Source organism: Alligator mississippiensis, chromosome 1, assembly GCF_030867095.1.
Source record: "Alligator mississippiensis isolate rAllMis1 chromosome 1, rAllMis1, whole genome shotgun sequence".
NCBI classification, from domain to species: domain Eukaryota; kingdom Metazoa; phylum Chordata; order Crocodylia; family Alligatoridae; genus Alligator; species Alligator mississippiensis.
In genome coordinates, this window is record NC_081824.1 from 207,599,716 (window position 1) to 207,617,541 (window position 17,826).

A 17,826-nucleotide genomic window follows, 5' to 3' on the forward strand; every position below is an offset into this window, starting at 1 on the left:
TCCTACTCTGCCCCATCCTCTTGGGTAACTCTCCATTATTCTTTGCATTCTAGTCATAGGCTTAAAAAGCAGAAAGTAAGCATTTGTGCTTCTTGAAGCAAGAGAGAATGAGTCAGCTTATTCTTCATGAATCTCCAAGAGTTGTGAGATAGGAATTGTAATTTTACTGGAAAGCTACCTTTTTTCTTCCTTAACTGAAACTAAAGCAGTAATTCATGACAAGTATTTCACTGCAAATGCAATAGTAGTTAATAGTAATACATTAGAATGCATGTGTCCAGCGATGCTCAAAGTGATCTCCTGTATGATTTTAAAGCAGTCCTTTCACCCATCTGCGATCTGATAATGACCCCTATAGCTAGTGCTCAATAAAAATCTATGTTGGGATTATATGATGCCTTTAGGATAGTTTTAATACTACAGTACTTCTATAATTGGGACTGAAAGATGTGTAGAGAGTCCCACATTCAGGAAAAAAATCAATATTACTCTTTTAGTAGTCTAGATGTATTTCTTTTTAGTCTACTTACACTATATCAGAAGTTAAGACATGTCATGTTTACGAAAATAATGCTCTCTGACCCTTCCCACTTTCTCTGTTGGCATCTGACAGCTGAACTCCACATTTGTTGAAATTAAATTATTTAGTTTAGTATTAAAAACAGAGCAGGGTTTGCGTCAGATTTTCCCTTTCTTAGCTAAAGAGGTCTATGTGCCTTCTCTCTAAATAAAGCCACAGTGAACAATCAGCACAAATTTTCTGGATAAGGCTGTAAGCTAGAAACAGGATCATGTTTCTTGGCTGTTTCACAGAGGTTTGATGTTGCTATGTTATTTGTCAGATTCTTTGCGATTGGTGGACTCATCAACACACAGTAAGCCCAAAGCTTTTGGAAGAGGTCTGGATGGATGGATACTGGAAAGACTGAGGGTACCTCAATACAGTGCAATGCAGTGGTATGCAGTAATGCTTGACTTGAATAGCTGTGCTCCACATAGTGCATGGTACAAGCTTAGCTTCTTTCTGTTAACAAGCTTTAAGCTTTGGCCAATTTAAGCAAAATAAAATTATTACCTGGGGAATATGGAAAGCTCCTCTTATTACTAGAGCAATAAAGAATACCAAAGTAACTCTTTTTCTGTTACTTTTATGTTAAAATGTACCATTTCTTTCTCCCCAGTCATCAGATGTTGCTGAGTAGGCTGATCTCTGATCTGTATAACCCAAATTCTCTTCTCCTTAACTGCTCTCCAAAATATTTCTGTCAGCCGTGAAAGACTGATAACTCTGGACTACAGATTTTTAGAACAATTTTTCTAGTATACCGATCTTTCAGTCAGCCAAGGAAGAATTAAAAGTTATAAAGAATTACAGCCTCTGGTTGATTGTCAACATTGTTCCCAATTGTGTGATTATTATGTATGATTAAGGGTCTGCATATTCTTGACCTATTAGTAAGGGGATATACCTCTCTTAGAAGACAAAGTAGTCTGTAGCTACTGAGCTCAAGAAGAACTCTATGAGCAACAATCATATAATTGTAGAAAAATTGTAGAAAATTAGGATTGGAAGGGACCTCAGGAGACCATCTAGTCCAACACCCTGCTCAAAGCAGGACCATCCCCATCTAGATCATCCCAGGTAAAGTTTTGTCTAGTCAGGTTTTGAAAACCTCCAAGGAGGGAGCTTCCACCACCTCCCTAGGTAACCTGTTCCAGTGCTTTACTGCCCTCCTAGTGAGAACATTCTTCCTAATATCTAACCTAAACTTCCCTTGCTGCAACTTGAGACATTGCTCCTTGTTCTGTAATCTGCCAACACTGAGAACAGTCTAGCTCCATCCTCTTTCAAACCTCCCTTCAGGTAGTTGAAGGCTGCTATTAAAGCCCCTCTCAGTCTCCTCTTCTCTAGACTAAATAAGCCCAGTTCCCTCAGTCTTTCCTCAGAAGTCATGTGCTTCAGACCCCTCACCATTTTTGTTGCCCTCCACTGGACTCTCCAATTTGTCCACATCCTTTCTGTAGTGGAGGACCCAAAATGGAACATGGTACTCCAGATTTGGCCTCGCCAGTGCTGAATAGAGGGGAAGAATCACTTCCCTTGACCTGCTGGCAGTGCTCCTACCAATGCAGCCTAGTATGCCATTAGCATTCTTGGCAACAAGAGCACACTGCTGGCTCATATACAGCTTATTGTCCACTGCAACCCCCCAGTCCTTTTCTGCAGAGCTGCTGCCCAGGCAGTCAGCCCCTGGCCTGTACCGATGCATGGGATTGTTTTGTCCTATATGCAGGACTTTGCACTTGTTCTTGTTGAACCCATTGATATTTCTTTTGGCCCAATCCTCCAATATGTCTAGGTCACTCTGAATCCTAGCCCTACCTTCCAGCATATCAAGTACTTCACCCAGCTTGGTGTCATCTGCAAGCTTGCTGAGGTTGCACGCTGTGCCATCTTACTGGTCACTGATGAAGACATTAAACAAAACCATCCCCAGGGCAGACCCTGGGGCACTCCACTTGATACCAGCTGCCAGCTAGACATTGAGCCATTGATTACTGATCCAGCCGGTTTTCTATCTACCTTACAATCCATTCACCCAGCCCATACTTCCTTAGCTTGCCTGCCAACAAATGGCAGAGGCTTCTTTTATCTGTAGTGAACTCTGCAGAGTCAATCTTTTCTGTCATGTCTAAGGGTGCAGTTCCCACCCAGTAATATAATCCTGAATGCATTTTGGTTCTGTGGTAGAGGCTGCACAGGTATAGTTAACATTAATAACTTGTAGCTTTAAAAGTAATTTAAAGTTTGTTTCAGCAAGTTTCACAAATACATAAGCAATGTTATTTTAATTATACAAAATAAATGCAAAGCAATAATTGCCAATATTTTTAATGCTATAGGCTAACTAAATCAGATGTACAGCTTTCATGAAGCTGAGCTCACTTAATCAGAGTATCAGATTAAATGAACATGGGCTCACAAAAGCTTATGCTATACATCTGTGATTTAGTTAGTGTACAAGGTGCCTTCTGCCTGACTTCAGACTAACACAGCTAACTATCTTTCAATAGTTTTAATGTCAGCTTAGTAGATTTTATCTATGGTGCACATAGTGCTCTAGATATACCCACAACTAGATTTTATTATTAGGTATAAACCAGAGGGATAATATGATTTTAATTACTGCAATAACTAAATAACTGCAATCACTAAATAATACTGCAATAATGTTACAGCTTACCATTGCTTTCTATACAGAACATATGAGAGTAGGGACTAAATGTTTGGCCCATTTTACTCATTTTTATTGGAAGTGTGCACGCTCCACCAGCCTCAGCGTCTTGTGTATTCAGCATCCCTGTGCTACAAAATTGCGGTGAGGGTGCTTTAACTTAAGCTCATTGAATGAGCTTTAAAGTTCCCACACTGCCAATTTGAAGTACAGGACTCTGACTATTTCCCCTGCAAACATCTGCCCACACACTTTAAATGACCATGCTCTCTCCCCGGTGGTGGGGAGCAGGTTGAAGCAGACCCGGGGGAGGGGAGCACAGTCAGCAAACCCTCCAAAAGGTTCTGTATGCAGGATATTTGTAAAGTAAATGGTGCATTGCAAAGAAAGCATTGGGAAAAAAAAAACTTTTTGCATTGCACTTCCCATAACAGTACAGCCTGCCTGCAAAGAAGCTGTTTTTGAGCCCTACCCCCACCCCCTCAGTGACCATATGCATGATAAAGACATACAAAAAACTAGAACGCTTGGTTCCAAAATGATACCTTTTATTAGACCAACTGGAAAACGGCAAGAAAACTGTCCTTTTCTGCAAGCTTTTGGGATAAAAGTCCCTTTGTCAGGCTCTGGGAAAAGTGTAGATGGTACAAGATGGTAAAAAGTCCTCATAGGTAGGAAATAAACTTCATTTTTGCATAGAGGGAGCTGAAGATGGAAGGCTGTCCCTCTGGGTCCATGAGAGTGTCTTTGTCAGCTGTGTTGAGTACCTCTTTGATGTGTTGATCAGGTAGAATTCCTTCCCTGGAGGTGTTAGATGGCAGGCAGAGAGGTTAAAAAAAGCTTCCTTGTTGTTCTGCAATTAAGTTTAAAATCCAAAAATGGCTAAAATTTGGCATCTTCCATGTTTCAGGGGTGTACTTGGTAGCTGTGTTGGTCTGAAACAAAAAGACATACAAAAAACTAGAACTCTTGGTTCCAAAATGATACCTTTTATTAGACCAACTGGAAAATAGCAAGAAAATTATATGCATTACAATGCATTTTAAAGACTTTATAAAGACTTGCTAAAGGCTAAAGGTTAAGGCTAAAGTCCTGAGTGTGGTTGTTAATGTCTTTTTCTTATAAGACTGAACCTCACCCTAGCTAGCAGTTAACAAGTGCTAACAACTCTCAAGTCCTAGCAGCTCTTCATCCTGCAAATCTTTGCAAGTATTTCTAGTAATGTAATGCCATGACTAACCCCCACCCCGGCCGCGAGTGTTGTCTCTGAAAACAAACCCAACTATCCCAAAGAAAAAATGACACATCCATTATAGTAGAACAAAAAACTTTACTGAAATGAAAATGAATAGCAAAAATAATTATGTACAAATTGATATTATATATAAAAATAAAATAAATACAAAATAAATATAAAATGTAACAAAAATAAAAATGTAAAAAAAATGAACAGCGATTTGGAGACCATCAGTCAGTTCACTTCTCTCCCACTCCTCACTTGCCTGTGGGCTCATCCCCAGTGAGTTCTGCTCATGAACGTTTTCTGTGAGGAGGAAGGAAAAGAGAAGAAGAGGAGTGGGGCTTGGCACACAGTTGAAAAATCGGACTTTGCCAAACCTCCACGACACACACACTCACTCACACACACACATTCACACAAACACACAGGGTCAGTGGGACACACTACCTAAATATAACCCAGGACACTGCATACCCCAGCTGCCGAGTCTGGCAGGCAGTGTCTTGGACTCACAGCTCTGGAATGGAATGTGATGCAAGTTCAGGTTGCAATACTGAAGGAAGTCATGTAACCAGTCCCTGCCTCGAAAGTTTCAAAATAGTTGCAGAAAAATTACCGTTCCGCTGGTAGTGTTGGAGCCATTGGGAGCCATGGCCATTGCCCTGGCAGTCAATGGGGTGCAAAGGGGTCACAGCAGGTGGAAGGTACCAGGGGAAGTGAGGCTGGAGGACAGGAGGGTACAGGGGTGGTGGGGGTAGGACATAGACAATAGGTGGGAGGGGGGGGACAATTATGAAGGGGTAGAAAATTATATTTCTTTGCTCCATTATTTTTTAATGTAATAAAATTGTAAAGGAATAAACAAATAAACAAAACAAAAAATAAGGACAAACAAACAAACAAGCAGACATGTTCCAACATGACCTGATTGCGGAGGAGGGAGGGGTGAGGGAGGCAGCAGGGGTGAGGAGTGAAAGAGGGTTAAAAAAAAACAAAACACACAGCGCCACCTTCTAGCTACAGGCTGGAACACAGCGGCCCCTCATGGCAGCAGGGGGCCAGGCCTCTGCCTGCCACCTAGCCACATGGCTCTCCACTCCATTCTCATGCCCCCCCACCCTCAACCAGCCAACACCATACCCCAGAACCTGGGGCTGACCCCCCCAACCCTGCTGCCAGCCCAGGTCTGCTCCACTCCAGGTCAAACAACTGCGGTCCCAGGCGTACGTGTAAACACTGTGCCCAGGAGCAGCTGATTCCTTCGTGAATTGGGCCAGAATTTATTCCTCCATGCTAATTGCATGTGTAGATGCACCTCTGGGTTTGAAAATCTGGTTCCTACCCTGTTCTTAGAGGGGTACAGCTGGATTAATTTACTCAGACTATATTAACATAGCCAACCTTTAATTCGTACAGGGCATTGAAATAATAAAAGGAAAGCGGACTGTATCAAGATGGAACAAACAGAAAACTAAAAAGTGACTAAAGTGCATCATACTAGAAGAAAATCCAGTTGATAATACTGTGGTGTGTTACTTAAAATAGTCCCCTAAAATTTGAACTTCTCACCTTTTATACCAAAATCACACTAACAGAATCTATTGACCTGGGATGGCCAACCTGCAGCACAGGTAGTCTCTGTGTGTGGTTTGTGGCAGATTAGGGAGGGGACAGGCAGCAGATAGGGAAGAACACAGAAAGCAAAACATCAACTCACGCAGGGAGCACATGGCTGGGAACAGAAGCAGAGCAGTAGATTGGGCAAGGGAAAGGGATTGGCGTAGTACTTGGGGAGGCTGCGGGGCAATTTATAGTTCACCTGTTAAAAAAGTTGGCTCCCACTGGATTAACCTTGTAGTGCTCATGGGTTTGGTTCCTATAGGCCAGAGAAATGGTGCGGGGGCAATCTGTGGGCTGAATTAGGCCTTGGAGCACCCCCTAAGGTGTGTCTGGATTAGGCACTGGGGCCCTGCATGCCAGATTTGGTTCCTGGGGCCCCACACTACCTCTGCCTGGCTAGGATTGGGCCCCATGCCACCCTGCATGTACAGTCTAGTGTGCAGGACCACAGCTCAGAGGGATCCCCACAGGTCCATGGGGAGCTCTGCAGGCCAGATGACATGGTGCTGGGTGCAGATCTGGCCCGCAGGCCGGCAGTTGAGCACCCCCATATTAGGCTATACAGAATCATGGGAGGAGAAAGGGAGAAATTTGAATGTTTGTTAAACTAGATACTAGATGCAGACCACTGAGTCCCACTAACAAACTTGAAATTTACAAGAAACAAAGAAACAAAATCACACTTGATTTACTGTAATATGTTAAGTCCCTTTTTACTGAACAGGGAAAAATATGTCCATTTTGAATGGATATTAATATATTTGCATATGAGATTCAAAAAAGTAGTTCTATGTAACAGGATAATAAAGTATACTGTATGTGCAAAGTATCATCAGGAGAATACATTGGAATTCCAGTCAAAGTGAAACTAAATAGAAAAGAAATCTTTTCTGTCTGTACAATTTGTGTATAGAGAATCACAGTGCCTGTTGGAGAATCTTTCATTATGTTGCTTCCAAATATTGATTCTTTTGGAATAGCTGTCCTCTCCTGCCACTAAGAAAGGCTCATATGCTCTCTTTTTACTCATAGGTAGGTACCTACTTAACTCGCGGTTTCACATATTTTACAGAAACTGGAAATCTGGGATTGTCCACAAAATCTGTGAAATCGACACAAAAAAACCCTTAATAAAAATAAAATGCTGGCTCCCCAGTGGGAGTCAGTCGTCCTTGCTGCCAGGAGTGGAAGGTGCCAACTGGCAGGGCAGCACAAAGGGTAGCAGACAAGATGGTGGCTGCCCTCTTGGCCCTCCTTCCCTGGGGGCCTCTCTGCCAATTAGCGCTGAAGGGCAGGGCCACCACAAAATGCCCATGAAATCAGCTCTGCACGCCATGAGTGGGCTACAAAAACACCTTTGTCTTGCCAGGATTTAAGTAGGTCCCTATTCACAGCAAATATTTTTAACCTGTGTAATCATAAATTCAGTCTTGATTTAGATTCTTAAACAAAAGGGATTTTCATATATACTCTGCAGCAATCTGCTACCCCTTTTGCATTTAGCCTTGAGGATGGGGAAGAGAACAACAAAAGCACTGTCCTCAAAAAAATACAACCAGAGAGCTTCAACTTTTAAACGTTGCTCACAAGAGTAATTACATTTATTTCAGTAGGATTGCCCCATTTGTAGGAGCACTTGCATGTATAAGGATTAGAATCTAAGGTTTTCTGTTTAGTAACTGAGCCTTGGAGGTGTCACCCTGCCCTGCCTTCTGCCAAACTTGAAAGTAATGTGGCTAACTACCTTACCATATTTCATGGTGTATAAGTCGAGTTTTGATGCCCATTTTTTGTGTCTTAAAAATCAAACTCAGCTTATACACTGTGGCACATCAAAAAATTGGGGATGGGGCTGGGCTCAACACTTGGCTGGCGTGACCCCATCCCCTGTGAGTGGTACTGCCAGCACCACTCACAGAGGATGAGGCTGTGCCAGCCAAGCGCTGAGCCCAGCCACGTCTCCATTTCTTGTGAGTGGCACTGGGCTCACAGGGGATGGGGCTAAGCCACCCGAGCCTGCCCTGTCTCCTGCAAGTGGCATTGCCGAATGCCAAGCCCAGCACTGTTCATAGGGGCTGGGGCTGGGCTTGGAGCTCGGCTGGCACCACCTCATCCCCTGTGAGCAGCACCAAGCTCGGTGCTCCTCACAGGGGTTGCGGCTGGGGCTGGGCTCGGCGTTCAGCTGGTGCAGTCCCATCCCCTGTGAGCAGTGCTGCCCAGCCCCAACTTATACATGGTGCCTATGAAAATCCTTACCTTTCAGTTTGGAAAGCCTAAACACCGTGTCAACCTATACACCATGAAATATGGTACTTTGTTTTGTGATGGAAAGGTTTATGTCTGGTTGAAATGAGGTAATTTTAAAGTACAGGAAAGTTATATAAGGCATACAACCATGGTCCTGAAAAGGGAAGGGAGCTCAAAGATTATTTAGGAGTGTGAAAGTTCCCATCAAATTAATTACTATATTTATATTTCAGGGGTCCTCAGTCTATATGAAACATTATGGACACACTGAGCGCATCTACATAAGATGCTAAATTGTTATAGCAATGAGCTATGGTGATGTAGCTCATCACTACAGCAACATAGCCTCAGTAGGCACAAACTGTGATGCCGACACTACTGTGCAGCGGCAACAAGCTACTGTGCAGTAGCTCGTTGCCATTATGCAGTAGGGTTGGAAACGACTCATGCACCGCCAGGACTGTGCAGTAACTTGCTAAAGCAAGTACTAAAGCGAGTACTAAATGACTGTGCAGTAACAACTTCACAGAAAAGGAAACTATAACTTCTCTAGGACAAGGACTATCAATTACAAGTAGGAAAGTGTGATATCATCAACATGTTTAATTTTAAAATGTGCTATACAGTAATTTAAAAAATTGTTAAATAAATACATACCACATCTACCTAACTCCATTCATTTTCTCCATAGTTAGTAGCCAAATAGTCTGTAGGCACTGTGGAAACAACATTGGATCAAAATGCTACGTTAGACTATGGCATCTCCTTAATGGAAGGGCTTCTGAAAAGAAGTTGACTTCTGTCTACTTTTGCTTTCATAGATTTCTTAAGGCTAATAATGCTAATAATGCAGAATCATCTTTTCTGGAACCAGTGCATCTTATCCACAGGTAGTGCTGACCAAGGTTGCCGATGACATGAAACTGGGAAGGACTGTGAACACATTGAAGGATGTGAGCACAATTCAGAAGGAAAGTTGGGCTAGAGCTATCAGGATGAAGTTCAATGAAGACAAATGCAAGATGCCGCACATAGGAAAGAATAATCAAAAATAAAAATACAAAATGGCTGACACCTGTCTGGATGGCAGCACTGTGGAAAAGGACTTGGGAGTTTTGATAGACTGACTGATAAGTCTGCAGTGTGAAGCAGCCGAACGCAGTTTTAGGCTGTATCGATAGAAGCTTTAGGTGCAAGACATGGGAGGTGATAGTGCCTCTGCTCAGCAATGGTTAGGCCTCATCTGGAGTACTGTATGCAATTCTGGGCTCCACATTTTTAAAAGGATGTGGAGAAATTAGAAAGGATCCAGAGGCAGGCAACAAAAATTAAAAGGGCTTGGAAAGCAAGGTATAGAAGGAGAGGCTGAAGGAGGTAGTGCATGTTCAGCTTGCAAAAAAGGCACTTAAGAGGGAACATGATAACAGTTTTCAAATACTTAAAGAGGAACCAGAAAAAAGGGGGAAAACACCTTTTCTCTCTTGTTGCCGAAAGAAGGATGCAGACCAGTGACTTGAAGTTGCAGTAAAATAAGTCTTGATTGGATATCCAGAAGAACTTCTTCATTGTTAGAATAGCAAGGCAGTATAATAGACTACTTAGGGAAGTTGTGGACCCTCCATCACTGGAGGTGTTCAAGAAGAGGTTGGACAGACACTTGTTGGGGATGCAGAAAAGGATGTGGGGGTCACAGTGGACAGTAAATTGAATATGAGCCAACAGCAGGCCTTTGTTCTGAAGAAGGCTAACACACTGGGCTGCATTAGTATAAGTGTTGCAAGCAGATCAAGAGAAGTGAATATTCCCATCTATTTGGCACTGGTGAGGCCACATATGGAGTACTATGTCCAGTTTTGGACCCTCCACTGCAGAAGGCATGTGGACAAATTGGAGAGAATCCAGTGAAGGGCAACGAAAATGGTTAGGGGGCTGGGGCGCATGACTTACGAGGAGAAGCTGAGGGAACTAGTTGTATTTAGTCTGGAGAAGAGAAAACTGAGGGGAGACTTAATAGCAGCCTTCAATTACCTGAACGGTGGTTCCAAAGAGGATGAAGCTAAACCAGGTGCGGACAATTATTTGGGCTGGAAGGCCACTTATTAAGTGCTGGTAAGATGTTGAGGGCTGCACACACACACACATGCACATTTGTGTGCACAAAGGCATGCACCCCCACGTCCACCCCCACCCTGGAGCCTGGAGCTGGCACCTGCCAGACACATCCAGAGCTGGGGGTGGGGCATGGGATGGAGCCTGGCTGTGGGCATCTGTGCTGTCCCACCCCACAATCATGGTTCCTGCATGCGCATACACAGCTCCCCATCCCACAGCTCCCAGGAGCCCTGACAGTGGGGCAGGATAGGATAGGATAGGATAGCACAGAGACCCACGACCACACTATCCCCAGTGGGCACAGCGTGGAAGAACTGTGCTTGGGCTCCAGTGGCTGCTAGGTAGTAGCCTGCCTATCTGGCTTTACACAGTGGCTGGAATCACTAAGGCCTGAGCGTGGCTAACTTGGGGCCTGCCACATAATACAGGGTGGAGAAGTGAAGAACTTATGATCATTGTTTCTTTGACCTTGGGTACACCAATTTTATTATGGATATGAGCTGAATTTATTGAAGGTGAAGAGAGATGGATGAACTGTGTATTGATTTGAAGTCATCCTTGGTGTGCACTGACAAATTTGCTTTTCAGTTTACACAAAAGACATGGAATAGGAAGTGTGTCAAAATGTCTGATAGGGCAATTGGTGATGGAAAAGACAGGAAGTTAATTGATAATTTTTCTGTTTGAGTCAAAGGAAAGAGAACATTTCTTGCTCTATCATTGCTAAATATATAATTTAAAAAATTAAATATTAATTTACACTAAACCTACATGCATATCACTGACATTATAAAGCAGGATGGAGTTGCAGTATTGGATCAAGTGACAAAATGGTTTGATTGCAGTGAGTAAAATTGACTTGTTAAATAACAGATTAATTATTATAACAAAGTCTCTTGTAACTAGAAAGATGCAGTTAAGACAGGTATCTAAACTTAATTGTACACAATAATGTGAAAAATAACAAAGAAAGTTGGTGCTCATAATAATCTGTTAACCATCTGTAACTGAGATGTAGATAAGAATCATCCACAAAGATGAGATGTAGATAAGTATCAATCACCATCAGTGTAATGATTACATTTTCAGAGCTCTATATTAAAAAAAATACAGCTACATATTTTTACTTCATACTCCAATAAATTGTGTGCTCTTCAAAGAAGAAAATCAGTTTTGTACCATGACCTTTTTATGATTATTCATTTGTATATCTGAAAGGATTAGAGAAATTTTGATTTTTTTCTGCTTGCCTTTTAAGAAATTGTTTGTGACTCCTGCAGTATGACATCCAAAAAAATTGTATATTTACATTTTCAATCTATTTTTTGAGTCTTAACATTTAAATGAATGTTAGAAACAGTTTAGTTTCCAAACAGAAATGTATCCGTGTTTTCATTTACCTCCTTTAGAAAAGCAAAACTCCACATAAAACTCCACAATTTTCTATTCAAGTCCAAGTAATCCTGTCTTCCTAAATTTCTCAGAATGTTTACAGTTTGCCATATGTAGGTGAACAGTAGGAGCATCCTACTCCTGTTTGGCTCCTTTTTTCAATATTATTGCTGAAGCATCTATGGAAAATGGTTAAGATCTAAAGATTCTCATTTATGGCTAACAAACCTTCCCGGCCTCTTAAAGGTAGTCAGCTGAAGGAAAGCGATATACAGATTTCCCTCACTTTATGCTGTACAGGCGTTCCTGGAAAATGGCATATAACTTGAATTTGCATAAAGGGAACCCACTTTACAATGTAACAAATAGGGACCTCACTGCCAGGACCTCGACTGTACTGACCACCCAGACCTATTTCTGCTACTTTTAAAAGACAGTTTTGGTACTCACCGACAGCAGACAGTGTACACAAGCACAGGGCACTATCATAATGGGGATGGCAACTACAGAAACACGTGTTGCAGACAATGAGCGAGGAACACAGATCCACACAGAAGAGGAGACTATATGTTGGTGCGCATCACTCCCACAATGCACTGCACAAAGCAGCTGACTGCGGGCTTCCACCACACCGATTGCATAAGAGTGAATTTACCTCACACAACAAAGTTTTGGTATAAAAAGGGTCATCACATAAGTGTAAATTTGCACATACAGAACTCACATAAAGCGAGGGAAATCTATGCTTTTAAAGGCCTGCCAATGTCACTTGTCAGGTTGAAAACTAATGCATGCTTTCTGTTGCAAAAGCCAAGAAATAACTTTGAGTGTTTTCTGTGAAGGTTTGGACTATTTACTTAAAACTTGTACTTAGCCAAAAATCATCAAACAACTGTGAACTGCGCTACTAATACAGACCACATATATACAGTCTACCCCACTACTTCTGCCAATTATTGTCTTTCAGAAAAAAACTGTCAATGGTTACAGAAGCAAAGCTGAACATGGCAAAGCTGCTTAAACCATCTTTACCCATCAGCTATGACCAAATGATGTAGTTAACCATCCAAGCAACTCTTTAATCCTCACAAGGAACCAAATAATTTCTCAAAATATCACTGATAAACAGGTAAACAATATCTTAAAGACAAAAATGTAAAAGCAAAATAAATGTTTTTGTCCTTTTTTTTTGGCTTCCTTAGTATGCATTGGAGAAATGGAGATTTTTAAAAATTCTGCTTAATTTTTTCTCTCAGAAATGTCAGGAAAAATCAAGCCTTGTCTCGTTTTCCAATCAGGATCTACCTCTGACATATCCAGAAATGAGGACTGGGAGTTTTTTCAGTTTTTAATTTCAAAATTCTTACTGCTGGGTCCTAGCATAACATTGTTTTGGGATTCAAGATATGGCAGAACTCATCAGTTCTTGTGTGCTCCTGCCCTTTTTGTGACCTACGTATCAGGACTTCCATAAATCAAGCAGATCTGGTCCTCTGTTTTCCAAGCTTCCTATGATTTTAGCATATGTCTCCCTGCATGAGTTGTCAGAGTTAGGCTGTTAAACAAGATCTGATGTCTCTTTCTTCTCTTTACTACATGAATGCAGCTATGACCAGAAATTTGATGCGAGATTGTAGATTAGGGCTGCCCAACTTTAGCACAGCCAGGGGGACGCACGCAACAACAGCATGTGGCCCTGTAATGGGGGGGCCTGCTCGGGGTCCGTCTACTGGTGGCTCCACCCACCTGTTATGGGCCAACTGCCTGCCTTGTTGTCTGCCGTGCCTTGTTGTTAATTAATTGTTGTTAATTACATGGGAGGCTGCCGACTGTATGCCCTGATGCCAGGGGGCACTATCTGCGGCTCTGTTCCTCCTCTACACTGCAGCCCAAGCCTCACAGGTGGTATTTGTAAATTCCTCTTGATGTTGGGATCTCGGCCGCTGTGGGCCTACCCTTTTTCTCTCTAGCTAGGCCTGTCAGTCAAAAAAACCCTCACTAATCAGGATTTGACTCCTAGGCTTTAGCTCTCAAAAAAAAACCTCACTCAGGTTCCTGTGCCCTCTCTGGTGCTGAGGTCAGCTCACCCCCAAATACTGCACCCTCTCTGGCGCTAGGGTCAGCTCAGCCCCAAATATTGCGCCCTCTCTGGCACTGGGGTCCCCACACTGCAGTGGGCCCCCAATGAGGCCTCCTCCTTCCCCAAATAGCCTCACCCAAACCACCAGTCTTAACATTCAACACAAAACATAGGCTTCTAAGGCCATATAATGGAAACATGATAATACAGAAACAAGAGAGGCAACATGCCTGCTTACTTTAGATGATCATGAGGATGGTTCAGGGCATGGCATGGCATAGTCTTCTGACAGAGACTGCAGCTGCAGCACCATGATCATTGGGAGTCCACCTCCCTACTGCCCCTCTGGCCTTCTCCACTTGCCATTTCTAGGGTCCTGGCCTTCCTCTTCCTGTCACCTGACCAGCTGGCAGGGCTTGAGCCTTAACCCCTACTTGACTGGCCAGCTGTGACTGGAAGGTTCTGGACTTAAAGGGACCACCCTGTTTCTTAGTAACAGGGTTAGGGTTCCCTAGGGCCTAGGGTTCCCCCAGACCTCGCACTGCATTGGTCATACGTTTCAGGAACACGCTCTCTGGATTGTCTCCTGCCATACAGGAAGTGCCAGCCATATGTGGTCCCTTGGGAATGGGATCCTCTTGCTTTGGCTTGGGCAGCACGTGACCCCCACCCTCTGACCCCTAGGCTGGATGTAGGGTGCTGAGCCCCAACCACCAGGCAGACTGCACAGGTCGTGTTTGCCCCTGCCCTGCCCTTCACTGCAAGCAGCCTTCAGCCCAGCTGGACCCTCTGCCATCATGTGGCAGTGAGAAAAGCAGCAGCAGGAGCCTGTTGGACAGCCCTGATGAAGATTAATTTTTTTTTTTTTAAAGAAAAAGCATCTTGAGTTTCAAGGTTTGTCACAACCATTTCTAGGTCATGCTTGTTGCTCTGTAAACTAAAGATATGCATCAGGGAAGCTATGGTCTTCTGACTGCTGGTTTTGCAAACTCAGCCTAAGATCTCTAAGTCAGACTATTTGTTCCCTGCTAAGAAATATTCATAGATATTCATAGATGTTAGGGTCGGAAGGGACCTCAATAGATCATCAAGTCCGACCCCCTGCATAAGCAGGAAAGAGTGCTGGGTCTAGATGACCGCAGCTAGATGCTTATCTAACCTCCTCTTGAAGACCCCCAGGGTAGGGGAGAGCACCACCTCCCTTGGGAGCCCGTTCCAGACCCTGGCCACTCTAACTGTGAAGAAGTTCTTCCTAATGTCCAATCTAAATCTGCTCTCTGCTAGCTTGTGGCCATTGTTTCTTGTAACCCCCGGGGGCGCCTTGGTGAATAAATACTCACCAATTCCCTTCTGTGCCCCCATGATGAACTTATAGGCAGCCACAAGGTCGCCTCTCAACCTTCTCTTGAGGAGGCTGAAAAGATCCAGTTTCTCTAGTCTCTCCTCGTAGGGCTTGGTCTGCAGGCCCTTAACCATACGAGTGGCCCTTCTCTGGACCCTCTCCAGGTTATCCGCATCCTTCTTGAATTGCAGCGCCCAGAATTGCACGCAGTACTCCAACTGCGGTCTGACCAGTGCCCGATAGAGGGGAAGTATCACCTCCTTGGACCTATTCGTCATGCATCTACTGATGCATGATAAAGTGCCATTGGCTTTTTTGATGGCTTCGTCACACTGCCAACTCATGTTCATCTTGGAGTCCACTAGGACTCCAAGATCCCTTTCCACTTCTGTGCTACCCAGCAGGTCATTCCCTAGGCTGTAGGTGTGCTGGACATTCTTCCTTCCTAGGCGCAGCACTTTGCATTTCTCCTTGTTGAACTGCATCCTGTTGTTTTCTGCCCACTTGTCCAACCTGTCCAGATCTGCTTGCAGCTGTTCCCTGCCCTCCAGCGTGTCCACATCTCCCCATAGCTTTGTGTCATCTGCAAACTTGGACAGAGTACATTTCACTCCCTCGTCCAAGTCACTGATGAAGACATTAAAGAGTATCGGTCCAAGGACTGAGCCCTGCGGGACCCCATTGCCCACACCCTTCCAGGTCGAAACCGACCCATCCACCACGACTCTCTGGGTGCGACCCTCTAGCCAATTTGCCACCCACCGGACTGTGTAGTCATCCAAGTCACAGCCTCTTAACTTGTTCACCAGTATGGGGTGGGATACCGTATCGAAGGCCTTCCTGAAGTCTAAGTATACGACATCCACCCCTCCTCCTATGTCCAGGCGTTTCGTAACCTGGTCATAAAAAGAAACTAGATCGGTCAGGCACGATCTGCCTGCCACAAACCCGTGCTGATTTCCCCTCAGCATAATTTGTCCTGCCGGGCTCTCACAAATGTGAGCCTTGATAATTTTTTCAAAGACTTTGCCAAGGATGGAGGTGAGACTGACTGGTCTATAGTTGCCCGGGTCCTCCTTCCTCCCCTTTTTGAAAATGGGGACCACGCTGGCCCTTTTCCAGTCCTCCGGGACTTGGCCCTTGCGCCACGAGCTTTCAAATATTCCTGCCAGTGGCTCTGCAATGATGTCAGCCAGTGCCTTCAGCACCCTCGGATGGAGCTCATCCGGGCCTGCTGACTTAAAGGCATCCAGTTCTTCCAAATGACTCTGCACCATTTCAGGGTCTACGCATGGCAGTCTGGCGCCTTGCTGCTGCCTCTCTACAACCCCAGTGAGAGACTTGTCGTGCCCCTCACTTAGGAACACTGAGGCAAAGAACTCACTGAGGAGTTCAGCCTTGTCCCCCCTGTCCATCACCAATTGTTTCTGCCCATTTAGCAGGGCTCCTATTCCTCCCTGGGCCTTCCTTTTACTCCCTATATATCTAAAAAACAATTTCTTGTTGTCTTTTACTTGGGTTGCCATCCTCAGCTCCATGGCAGCTTTGGCCCGTCTAACTGCCTCCCTACAAGCACGAGCAGAGGAGGTATATTCATCTTTGGTGATCTCTCCCTGTTTCCACTTTTTATGTGCTCCCCTTTTGTCCCTTAGGCTGCCCTGGATTTCTCTGGTCAGCCAGGGAAGCCTCCTGGCCCCTTTCCCTCTTTTGCCTCGCTCGGGGATCGTCCTGCTTTGTGCCCGAAGGATCGTTTCCTTAAGGCACAGCCACCCTTCTTGGGCTTCCATCTCTTCAAATCTCCTACTCTGGATAGGAGTAATAATAATACTCAGCAATTAAAATTCTGATAGTGATGATGATGATGCATGACTGAAATCAGAATTCAGCTCATTCTTCCCTATAGTTTAACTGGAGAGGCTAGCTGGAAGTAAATTAAATTAGCAGCACTGATTAACACTAAATTAACAAGATTGAGAGACAATGGATATAGCTAGCTCAGAGAAATATTTATAATACCTGTTTAAAATGTATCTATTAAAGTTTGCGCTTCTGTTCTTTTTCCTAGGGAGTCTGAATGGTTGGGGTTTTGTTTATTCACCATTTTAGAAATTCAGAGTTTGGCTAACACTGGAAAGCTAAGACATTTGAAAATGGAATTTCGTTTTTGAAATCACAAAAGTGCCTTTGAAAATGTGAAAAACAAAAATATTTGTTTTCTTTTGGTCTAATCTCTTTTTATTTGTAAGGCACTTTGGACAGCTACAACTAGTAGGGAATGAGATATGATTAACTGAGAGGGGAAGTTGCTTATATTAAGGTAGATAAAACAATTATTTTAATAAGGAAGAATTGACTAAGTATATGGCAGCATTTAATTAAACAAAATCAAGGCTGTTACAATAGCATGCTGTTGGTACAACATTAGCTAGTTCTCTAGTTGCTTTTAACAATGGAAGTGTATTGACAATTTCTTTACTGTGCTAGGATAGGTAACACGTAACAACCCTTACATAGGATACCCAATATTAGTCAGCTATAGAGCATGTTTAAATCCTTC

General features: G+C 43.6%; 1 long non-coding RNA gene across 1 annotated transcript in view; it reads right to left on the reverse strand.

The window, feature by feature from the left end:
* Positions 1–3,767: 3,767 nt before the first annotated feature.
* LOC109286463 (uncharacterized) overlaps positions 3,768–17,826 on the reverse strand; it is a 28,352-nt gene continuing 14,293 nt past the window's right edge. Inside the window, exon 2 of the long non-coding RNA XR_009457652.1 lies at positions 3,768–4,171. This is a non-coding gene — a long non-coding RNA (uncharacterized LOC109286463). The remainder of the gene's footprint in view (positions 4,172–17,826) is intronic.